The following is a 12,451-nucleotide window of genomic DNA, read 5'->3' as shown; positions in this document are numbered from 1 at the left end:
AGTAAAATGTCTTCTAAAATTAGAAATTTGGCGCACAATTTGAATTGAAGTTGAACACTGGATTAGATGATTAGATACAGGTTGGTTGATTAGAAAATTATAAAACCACAATCCAGTACAACATGGAAAACCGAGGACACAATTTCCACAAGAAACAAGGTACACTAAATAAATATCTCAGAAACAAAGTACACTAAATAAATATCTCAGAAACAAAGTACACTAAATAAATATCTCACAAGAAACAAGGTACACTCAAAGCCAGTAAACAATCTACCCCATAGTGAAGCTTTACGGGAAAAAATGATTGATCAATGCTCTTTGACGCTATTTGACTGTTGCTCTTTAAAAATCTGACGCTCTTTGTCATATTGAATTGCAAGCAGTTGGTGGCATCAATTTTGGGTGGCGCTGAAAACATAGTACAATTTTAAAATGTAATCGCTAAATACAAAAAAGACAGCAATACTACAGCGACCTTATTTTGCAAAACAAATCGCTGTATTCAGGTGAATTTAAAGCCTAGTCTGACCAATTGCAAAATATTTCTACGCTCAGCAAAGTCACCAATAAGGAGGATGTGTGGAAATGTGCGTTCGCACATAAAGTTCTGACCCCGCTCAACCACGTTTTTGACCTAATTGTCCACCAAATGAGGAGGAGACAAAAAAACTTTCAAAAATTCTTGTTCAAAAATATTTGGCGTATCCATTGAAAAAAATCGCTTTAAGCTCAAACAATTATACGAATTACATAATATAACATCAGAGAGCCGATAAGACCTGCCATTCAGGAGGGTAGCAGGCAAAAGAAACAACAAAATCAAACAGCAAGCATTACTTAGAACCAAAACACATATTCCATCTAATTGGGATGAAAAAATTGCGAAATGATAGTACGCAAACGTTGTTGAAGCCAAAGAAAAAAAAACAATTTTATTTTCGCTGAAATTATCATGTATGTTTAATGGCTTTAATTTGAACGTATAATTGACCTGTCAAAAACGAGGATTGATTTGAATTCCTTTTGGTCTTCAACTAACATTAAAGAACAAAGAGGCAAAAAAATTTCAAAATAAGTGTACAGCGCGCCACTTCAATCCGGATGATTCTTAAAATATAAGATTCCACGATCAGGCCAAAATTGATCTTGCTCTTACTGCTTCTTCATTAAAGCATAAAAAGGCTAAATGTTCTAAAGTTATCGAAATAGCTAAATTGACCAAAAAGTCCATATATCAAATTAAATGAAATTTTTGTATACTTCTTGAGATTTGTTACCAAAAAACCATTAAATATCAACCGAAAGCAATAAATAACTAATTTAATAGCTTTTTGGAGACCGAGATAGAATTTTGACTATTAACACCTAATCAAAACACTACAAAAGAGCCTCATGTGCTGGTAAACTCAAGAAGTCATTATAAATTTAAGAAAACAAATTGTCCGAGCCATAAGAAACATGAAATCTAATTGAAAAACGAAATATTTATCCATCTGACTTTGTATGAATACAATTGGGGCCTCTTAATACTTGAATTTTTATTGAAACAGACTTGCTTTTAATTGGGATGGAAAAATTGCAAAAAGTATTTTGAAAAGGACAGACACATAAGAAAATCCGAATAGTAAAAGTAAAAAAAAGACATTAGCCATCAACTAAAATCATTAAATGGATTCATTTAAACAACCCGAAGAAGCTTTTGCGAAATGTCTTTAATCGGAATGTCAAACAATAACAAAACGAACAAATACAAAAAAAAGTCAATTCATTTTTGCAAGGAAACGGTGTCAAAGCATCAAAAAGCAAAATCTAATATCTGATTATATTGAATATAATCAATTGCATCTTCTTCCAAAGCCAATAAGGTGATAAACGGTTTGCCAATAGCTTTTCTTTTTCAAGATGATTGGAGCAAACAGCAAAAGAGAACCTCAAAAATTGGAAATTGTCAAAAAAATCATTGCCTAATAAACAAATATTTTTATAATCAACCGTAGAGAAGACTACATTAGAGACCACTTAAACTAGAATACAAACTTTTTCCTTTGCAGAAAGTACGCTAGAAGAAGGTACAAATAGTATGCAATGTGGCAAATCTCAAAAAAGAGTTATTTATTTGAAAACCTTTATTGGGAACATAAGTGAGATAAGACAACAAATCATAAACGAACACAGGCAGAACTCATTGCTGCTTCCAATAACTGCCCTCAAATACCTACAATCAGATCAACTTGCACTCAATTGACCTTTGAAATAAAGTATAGAAAAGTCAATTTCAGAGCAAGGAAGTCATTTGTCACAATGAGTTGAGTCATGTGTGGCCAAAAACTTGAATCAACCGAATGAACAAAAAATTATCTCAACTAAGAACAAAAACTGACGTCACAGAAACAGTTCAGTGGAAATTGCACGAAAGATTTAACAAAAAGCAGATTTGAAGCGATTGTAAGGCCATATGGTCGAAACGGAAAACAAGACAGCGAAACAAAAAAAACTCAAGAGAAAGCAAAAAAGCCTGAGCTGAAATTTATCATCTCTGTTTATTGGCCTCATTTTCAACGTAAGTTTAACCTGTCAATCAATGAGGTTTGATTTGAAATCATTCGGATGCATAACTAACATTTAAAAGAAATACAAAATGGCTGAAACTTTTAAAAAAGTGTACAATGCTTCATTGCAATCCGAAAACTTTTTAAAATGTAAGATTCCAGAACCAGACCAGAACTGATTTCGTTCTGGCTGCTTCCTCATTAACCCAAAGTTGTTACAAACTTTACCGAACTAGCTAATTTGACCAAAAAATCCATATATCAAAAACAAATGATGATTTTTTTCAATAATAATCGAGTCATATTGCCAAAAAACTAATATGTATCAACAGAAAGAACTAGATAATTTCTTTATCAGCTCAATCGACACCGATTCAGATTTGTCATTATTTAAACCCATTCATAGGACTACAAAAAGAATATGAGCTTCTGGCAAAACTCAAAATTCATTAAAATTTTACGATTTCTCAGTGCAATAATTACCAGGAGATTTACACGCAAAAAAACACAATATTTATCCATAGGACCTTGTTTGTACATAAAAGGGAACTCTTTTTACTCGAATTGTCCATTATTGTCTCCGAATCATTTTTCATTGGAAAAATTAACGCTGGGACCAAAACGGACATTGCTATTGCTGTGCGGCTGTTAAAAATTCAATTGTTCTACAAAATAGCGTTCTTTGGCAACCGCAAAAAATCTTAATACATCAAAAGCAATTTATACATTTTTGTTTATAAATATGGGTTTATTTTAGCCAAGGACCGCAGCAATGTTATTTCGAGAAAACATTTTTTAGAAACGGAAGGTTCTGTTAGCACATATCTGAGTAAACTAGGATTTTTTCAGCCGTTTTAATATCTGCACATCGGTCAAACTTGACCAAGTGGGCCAATTAGACATGTTTGCTGCAATTTTTAAAGAAAAAGGCTGAATTTTCAAGAGTTAAGATGAAAATTTAGCCTAAACAGTTAGTTCAAGCAATTCGGCAACTGCCTTTTATCTTTACACTTAAAACCAATGAGACTATTTTTTAACAATTTTATCTTATTTTTAGCACAATTGATCAAAATTTAAGAAAAAAATTACGAAAATTGTGAAACAAACAACGGAAGTTAGGCTAACGTTCACAAAGTTTTAAACCTCCGGATCTCCTCGTAACAAAATCGTTTTCATTTGAAATTCTACGCTTGAGAGGCTTTTTAATGATACCACTCACAGCCATGAACGATGATTATATCGATTGGCGAAAATTGACTGAACAAAAAAAAATAGTTGAGCATAGTTCTTTCCCCATTAAAATGAGTCGGAATAATTATTCAACAACCACTTAATACCACTATCTAGTTATAAGAGTCACAAAGTGATACTTTAGATGTCTTCCTGTTAAGCGTACAGCTTTGCCATACTATTGACGAAACAGACATTAAACTGCTAAAAGAGTTCAACATTATTGGTCTCGACAAATGTGTCATTGAAATTTTTGATGAGCTTAGCGTGGCCATAGAACGTTCAACCACACCAGTTGAAAGCTGCTGCCTATAATTCAGAACAAAAGTGTGGACTCTCATTGTTAACCACTTTGAATGCAATTGATAGCAAAATGGGGGACAGCATTCTGAGCCGTGTTTTATGAAGCGCTGCAATAGGAGCTAATAGTTTTTGCAGCATGACAGAAAGCACTTCATAACAAAAAGGCAATAACAAATCTAAAACTTAGGGAGATCTTGGTGTAACCAATCTAACCAATGTCAGTTGTCCAACCAAAATATGCACGACTGACATTATGGACGGGTATTCGGTGCTTCGCTAAAGTTAAAATAACAAAATATCAAATACATGTTGATACATATTGCTCCAAAGCTGTTTCCGATTTCTGGACCGATTCACACATCAGCACTTATCACCATTTATTCGAATATTTTTCGGAAACTATAACGTTTTCATTACAGGCTATTTATTGTTTTGTATTTAAGAAACTTTAATGAAATCTCAAAAAACGTTTCGCACAATAGTCTTCAATCCACTGCTGATGCTCATGGTTTTAGGAACACCAGCTCAAAGTACGAACGTAAAAAATTTTGAAAAGTATTTTAGTGAAAGTTGAAACCCTACGCCAAAGCTGGCGATTTAATTTTTTAAAATTTATTGAAGGAAATTGAACGAAATGCGCTGATAATCGTCGCAAAATCGTGACATCTTCACCAGAAGTTTCACCTGTTTGACATTCCCGTTCAGCTGAAACTTATAACGTTGTCTAACTCATCTTAATAAAATTCTATGCGTGGATGTGGAAAAGTAATACTATACTCTCTACCACAGCCAAAATTGGATGATCATCCTGCAGTGTCTTGTCAGACTCTTCCAAGATCTTGCAAGTGGATGCATCGTCTTGAAAGATTTCACAGCAAGATATCCATCGTCTTGCAAGAGTCTTGCAAGATATCTTGGAAATATGCAAATTATTGGAACATGATAGAACAGGATCAGACTGAAAAGAGAATATTTTTCCATCATTTTTAATGATAAAATTTACAGTCAACAAAGCATCAAATTACACTTTTGCGCAAAACAAAACATGAAAAAAAATTAAAGGGAATATAAATTGTCTTGCAAAACAGGAATTTTGAAATGCGAAAAAGTGTAAATAAAAGATAAGAACAAGCATTAATAACAATTACTTTAATTTTTCCAAAAAAAAACAATTGCAAGGACTAATTGTGGAAAAAATAGAGAAAATAATTGAACAGTTCGAAGGTTTTGAGTAACTCCCTATAAGTGTTTGTACTGCTCAAAGAATCCTCAAGAATTTAGTCTCAGTTGACTGAGTTGTACTTTGAAAAAAGACAGATATCTGATGTAAATTTTGTTTTATTTTATCTTTTAAAATTCACAAATGTGCATTTTGGGAAATTTCTGCACTAAATAAGCAATAATGAACGTCTATTGCAACAATAAAGAGCACAGTTAGACCAGAATTAACTTCCAAACATCTCGCAAAATAACCATTCGTTGTGCAAGATCTTGCAAGTTAGTCATAGTTTTGCAAGATCTTGCAAGGTATCATTTATCTTGCAGCATCTTGAAAAACAATTATCGCCTGGCAAGATCCTTCACGATCACTATCGTTTGTCAAGATTTTGGAAGATAGCCATCTCGTCTTGATTAGGGTAGTTACTCGAAAACTCGTTTGCTTGAATTATTTTGATAAACATTCCGTTATACAATAAGGTGACACATTCCGCCAAAAATCCACGATTTAAAAAAACATAAGTACCTTCAAAATTATAACACTTTGTTCAATCATTCATACTTTGAGCTATATTATTTTTCAAAACTGATTCAGATTTTAAGTTTCACCAATTGTTAGATTCATATTACACATACACGACTCGGAGAATGTAGGTTAAATAAATTTCACGATTCAGGAGGAACATAAATTTAGAAAATTTCAGTGAAAGATTTAGATATTTGACATTACAACATAAAAGTTTGTTGATGTATCATATGATAAAATAAATTTATTTTCTAACAATTAATTCCGGTAGAATAAGTTTGTTGTTACATTTGCTTCAAGTTTGCCAAAAATTTTAATGATCTTATTTCAATTGCAAGAATTTTATGTCATTTGTGGCTGCTTTTCTGATAGGATTTCTACTTGTGTCTGCTAAAATTTTAGCTGTTCAGTTCCAAAACTGTTCGAATTAGGCGGTGGCTAATTCTTTAAATCCTTAACAAATCAAAACTGATCTCAATTGTTGTATCAATTCTAATGACACGCTACTTCTATTTTCTGCTAATTTATCATTTTTGGTTCGCAACTTAACTTGATAATCTGTCCCTATACTTTGGGTGTTTCATTTTGAAATTTTTGAGCGTTTTGCGTGTCCAATTATTCTTTTTTAAGCTTGCACATCAGGTCACTGAATGTTCACATTGAGGAACATAAAGTCAGGCGGAACATAAATTTACAAATTTTGATTTAAAGAAAATTGATATTTTAAATTAAAACATAAAAACTTGCTGATGTATGATACGTTAAAACAACTTTTAAAGCCTCTAAAAAATATTTCTGGTAGAATACGTTTGTTGCTACATTTTCTTCAAGTTTGCCAAAGATTTCATTGATCTTATTTTAATTGCAGGAAGTTTATTTTGTTTTTGGCTGCTTTGCTGGTAGTATTATTTAAAATTGTTCTGGTAAAATTAAATGTTCAGTTCGAAAAATGATCGAGCTCGTGGGTGGCTAGTTTTTAAAATCTAATCAAATCAAAACTGATCTCAATAGTTGTATCAATTCTAATGACACACTGCTACTAATTTTTGCTAATTTATCATGTTTAATTCGCAACTTGATAATCTGTCCCTATACTTTCGGTGTTTCATTTTGAAGTTTTTGAGCCTTTTCCGTGTCCAGCTGTTCAATTTTGAGCACGCACAGCAGGTCACTGAATGTTCACAGTTTTCAAATTAGTTCCATGATTTGAAGAAGAGCAAAAACTTTAATTGTTTTGACAGAAAACTCGAGCATGAACAAACCACCCCTCTTCCTCTCTTTCTCTCTTTCATTCATTATTTTTCCTCTCTTCTCGTACTCTCTCTCTCTCTCTCTCACACACACACACACACACACACACACACACACACACACACACGCACACACACACACTCACACTCTCTAGCACACACACACACACACACACACACATACACACACACACACACACACACACGTTGGGCGCAATTGTTGTTATTCCTTTTCTTACGGCAGTTGGTAATGTTTTGAATGTCTTAATTGATTTGACTTGAGTTGTGCGGCTGATAAATCGGAGGGGACAAACTTTGACAAGTTAGGAGACAATTTAAACACACAAGTGTCTCCCAAAATATCCGATTGTAAATCTTCATTTTACCCCTATTTCCATTTATTTCCACCTATTCCGTCCATTCGGTTCTCTGGCCAATGCACGCTTGCCTGCATCTGAACTGCTGCGAACATTTTGTTTTGGGCTGATCTACTTTCACCTTACTTGCTTCTTAAGAGTCAAACGCTAATCTCTGAATTGTTCTTAATAGTCAAAAGCTAACCTCTGAATTGCTGAGCGATAAATAAAGATTTGTACAACAAATGATAGACGTGGAAACAAAAAGTGACATCAAACAAAACACATTCGATCATAACTTTTTTTGAGAGGCAACCGGACAATATTGAGAGGCAACCGGACAATATTTTGAGAAGCAACCGGACAAAATGTTTGGTTACATATTCAAACAAACGCACTGTTGGTTAAAGTTTATTTCATCAGTGTTGGTTAAAGTTTATTTTATCAGTTTTTCATATAATTCATTAGCTTTGTAGCAGTGATAAGGCTATAAACAAACAAACTCAGTGTTGTATAAAGTTATTTTTCCTATTTGTTCATAGGTAACCAAACATATTGTCCGGTTAGAAGATTATGGAAATCAACATTGTTAAGAACAGTAAACTGAGTAGTACTATCACTCTCTGTGCAAGGATACAATCCACTCACTGGCAACTCATGGCCAGCAGTAGAAGTATAGCCGATAAATAACAACTAGTTGTAGCTGAATGAGCTATTTAGCTGCTTTTCTTTGAGAATATAACCTGAACCCAGTTTTTTGGCGTAATTAAATGCGACATAAAAAAAATGCTAATTCTATTACTTGTAACTAAGCTGCAAAACGTAATTAAACTAAAACTTTTTTGCTCTTAAGGCTTTCTACTAACACGCAAAATTTTCCAAAGATTCTATTTTTCATTTCCGCAATGTTAAAAATCTTCTCTAATAAATAGTTAAGCCGGCAAAGTCATCAAAACTCAAAAATGTTCTCGATATTTTGGTCACATTTTTGAGCCCATCGATACATCATAAGCACAAAATGTACCTCAAATCATTTTTGCAGTAATTTTGTTTAGTTTGCGATTCAAATAGAGTAATTGGGCTTCATAGAGAACAAACCCCACTCCCCTCCCATACATCCTCCATTAGTAACACATGACTTTTCAACATAATGTTTGACTTCACGTAATCGTTGCATGACTTTTCATAATCTTTCCAAACTTTCAATGTTATGAATAGACTTTAATGGATAGATGTATGAGATGTTAATTCATTCTTGGATATCAAAGTCAAAAGTTTTGTTTACGTGGAAAGTACAAATTGCTTGGTACTGAAAAAGACTCGCGATCGTGATTTCTTCAGTTATCTTGAAGAGAAGTTGATAATACCTGTAAAAAATTAAATATTCTTCTCAATAATAATAAAACGAATGCTCAGTTGATGTAAATTTTGTTGAAAAATGGTCACATCAACCAATTTAGAAAAATAGAAAGCAGAAGAAAATCTCTTCCTTTTTCTTTTTTGGGGAAAAAGGAAAGGGTGCTTTTTCAATTAGTATAATGGAGTTACAATGGAATTAGAAGCAGACTGGTCCCTTACGTGAAACTGAATCCCTTTCCACTTCCTATCAAAGCTGATAAAAAGCCATAGGATTAAAGACACAGCAAGTCGTTAAAGCGTTCATCTCGTATTATTAAAATATTCTTCCGTCTAACAGATAGAGGGCAGGCACATTATACACAAAAAGGTTTAAAAGAGTAGTAAAACCCAAACGCTCTATTAAAAGTTGAGAAAAGCCTTTTTTAAATGATTGTTCCTTCTCTTGAAAATTTTGATCCGCCCTAAAAATATGAACATATTTTACAAGCCACAGGTTTATATAAAGTTCGAGGAGGCAAATTAATAATAACGAAAACTGTCATTTGCTAAAATCAAAATACAATGGGCTTATAACGTACAAAATAGAATTTAGGCTTTTAGCATTTCAAGGGTTCGTTAATTGAACTTCGAGTATTCAACTGGTGTTTAAAGTCATAGTCTCCAATGAAAATTAATGATAGTTTTTTTTATTGTATTGCTATATATATATATATATATATATATATATATATATATATATATATGAACTATGATATTATAGCAAACAATTAGGTACAATAAAATTTCGTCTCTTTAAGCATGAATCGCGCCAAACACAGGATTAGCTCTAATTCGTGAAAAAAAAGCATGCAATTTAAAAGTTTTCAAAGTATTTTCATAATCATTTTATCGACTTCAAAAGAAAAGATGGTTGAACCTCTTTGTTCTTTTACTGCTTGCCAAGCATTTATACAACATTACACTGTAAGTCCATAGCATTGAAAATGTCAGCTGCAAGGGAAAAAAAATCGAGATGAAAACCCTCAAAATTGTTTTAAAAAAATCAAAATGTTCATTAATAACGTTATTAAAAGATTCACAAACTTTATAATGTGCATCAGAGTACCTTTTAACTCGTTGTCTTGCTACGATACCGTTACCATAAGAACAATCAGACAAATTCGCATAAATAACGAAGTGAGAAATCGCCTGACCCTGCCTAATTTTGTGGATTGGAAACATGGTGGCGGTTGAATGATTAAATATTTCGATCCCAATGGTATATTAATATGCCCAAGAAGCACTTTTTAGCAGAATGTTGAGTTAACTGATAAGTGTGCATCTCCAGCGATTGGACTGTATGATTGTTTTGACGAAACGGAACAGTACTTCTTGAAAAAATGCGCTTTCTGTTACCACTATCTCTACTGTTTGCCACGTTCAGCATATTCTATTTGACCGAAACTGCTAGTTAAGTGGCGAAGGAATCTTCGCGTTGTTAAAGTACGAGGAAAAAAAATCAAGACTTTTTTCAACAAGATAAATCTCCTGTACAAAAATCAAAGATTATCGGCGTCACATCAACGAACCAGAATGCAAGGCTCTAAAGTGGCTAGCATGTGATCTAGATCTGATATTAAGATAGATTTATGGGCAAGTTCGAATCAGTGCTTCCTAACTACAGACGGGTTTTTTGGGAACTTTTAGAAAAGTTGCTCAAAAATGAAATTAAATTAGTGCAGATGCTTGTATAAAAAACTATACAAAAAGCCAACTCAACATATATAGAGATAAAATTGTGAGTGAGCGTTTCTAGAGAACTGATTTGAACACAAAGTACTTTTCTGTTTCCTTGATTGAAAATTTCTTTAACAATTCTTCAGGAGGTACTTATACTAAGTTTTTGGTAACATAGCATATATATATATATATATATATATATATATATATATATATATATATATATATATATGGTAACACAGTATATATATATATATATATAATATATATATATATATATATATATATATATATACACACGTATATATATATACATATATATATATATATATATATATGTATATATATATATATGTATATATATATATATATATATATATATATAATTATATATATATATATATATATATATATATATATATATAATTATATATATATATATATATATTAAAAGGAGGATCAGAAATGTGCGATTGTACAAAAAATTGCGACCGCGCTCATCCGCATTTTTGGCATAAATGACTATCAAATTAAGAACAGATAGAAAACCCCCAAAAGAGTTTTCCAAAAAAAAGTGCGTATGAACAAAATGATAGCCTCCAACGCAGATAACTCAGTGGAGTCCAGTGGACTCCATTAGATTGATGAGACCAGCCATTTTTACGAAAGCAAGTCGCAAATCAAGACCCACAACAAAATCAAACAACAATAACAACAAACCTTAAAAAAAATCTAAAAAATGATTTCCATTTTAAAAAAGAAAAACTATTTAGCGAGGTCAAAATAGCGTAAATTAACACTGAAACTAAAAACAAAACAAACTGTACTTCACTAAAAAAATACGGAACCACTCCATAATAAGGCTCGTTATAATAATAATAATAATTGTGGTTTCTGCGTGATCGCAGTGGAACAGCATTAGGCCTACAGTAGCCTGTTTTCAGCTGCCCTTTTTCTTATTATTCCCCACATTTTAGACTGATCTTTTCATGAGCAGCATTGCTCTTTTTTGGTGACTATAGCCACTTTTTTTGCGTCTGAAACTTTCACGTGGTACCATCATTGCAGCCAACATTGGTCAGGCTATGGTCAACCTGAAGCTATGGTTAAGTAAGAGCTCATCCTCACACAGACAGCTTCACGTTAACAATCAGACAAAAAAGAACGAAGAAAACGAAGTTTAAAAAAAATGGCTATATTTTTAAAAATAGTTAGTTTCAAAGAATTGAAAACCATTAGATGGCAAATGAAAGCGTCCAAGACGTTAACGATCACATACGCATCTAAAGCACGGCATTAAGACTTGTCTTAATTTAATTTTTTTGCAATTACAAAAAGAACAGCAAGTAGAGTCAACAAACAAAAATTCAATTAAAACTTGCGAGAAAACGCTGTCGAAGCCGTAAAGGTGTATTTTCCACCTCAAAACAATTCAATTGAGCCTTCCTCGAATGCCAATTGCGTGGTATGTGGCCTCTCGTTAAAGAGAATAGGTAATAATTAGACAATAAATGAAAAGAAGCGCAAACTTTTATACTCATGAAAAGCATTAGCTACAAAATAAAATAATTAAATAATTTCGCCTATTCGTCCAAAGGAAGCGCTTGAGACCTGTAATTATTCGGAATATGTCTTATGTCTACAAAGAGAACATCAAGTGTAGACAAAAACCAAAAATTAGTTTTTTTTTTTGAGTAAAACCTGTGTCGAAGCCAGTAAATTCCTAACGACATCTTTAAAAACAATAGAATTTGTACAATTCTATTGTTTATAAATTATTCACATATGTGACCCATAACAAACGAGACTGGGTAAGAAATAGACAAAACAGAACAAAAGTTGAAACTTAGATTTTTTTTATTTTTGAAAACAATTGTTTTTCAAAGTCATGAAAGCCATCAGTCATCTACTCAAATCAGAATATAGGCTCATTTTTCC

The 12,451-nt window shown here is 32.5% G+C and overlaps 1 protein-coding gene across 2 annotated transcripts in view; it reads right to left on the bottom strand.

Annotated features, from left to right (window-relative positions):
- Positions 1–12,451, bottom strand: part of LOC142341798 (neuronal acetylcholine receptor subunit alpha-3-like) — a 92,360-nt gene that overhangs the window by 51,380 nt on the left and 28,529 nt on the right. The window lies entirely within an intron of this gene.

Source organism: Convolutriloba macropyga, chromosome 6 (genome assembly GCF_964194025.1).
Source record: "Convolutriloba macropyga chromosome 6, txConMacr16.3, whole genome shotgun sequence".
NCBI classification, from domain to species: domain Eukaryota; kingdom Metazoa; phylum Xenacoelomorpha; order Acoela; family Convolutidae; genus Convolutriloba; species Convolutriloba macropyga.
The sequence above is the reverse complement of the archived record's forward strand: the minus strand, read 5'-3'. Positions and strand labels throughout refer to the sequence as shown.